We start from the raw sequence: 203 nt of genomic DNA, 5'->3' as shown, positions 1-203 counted from the left end.
ATTATTCCCGGGGAAAACCTCCCCCGCCGCTGAGAGTTCCCGCCCAGGAAAACCTGCAAAAACCCGGGGAAAAGCCGGTTATTTCAAGCCGCTCACCACCCCCAGTGCCCGGCGGAGTTTCGCCTCGCCAGCGGATAGGGAAGAGGCACTCCGAGAGAGACGGAGGCAGTAACTTCCAGGCGCCGGGGACGTGCTTCCCTCGC

The sequence above is a fragment of the Fulmarus glacialis genome, unplaced genomic scaffold (genome assembly GCF_000690835.1).
Source record: "Fulmarus glacialis isolate BGI_N327 unplaced genomic scaffold, ASM69083v1 scaffold6166, whole genome shotgun sequence".
Classification (NCBI taxonomy): Eukaryota; Metazoa; Chordata; class Aves; order Procellariiformes; family Procellariidae; genus Fulmarus; species Fulmarus glacialis.
The sequence above is the reverse complement of the archived record's forward strand: the minus strand, read 5'-3'. Positions refer to the sequence as shown.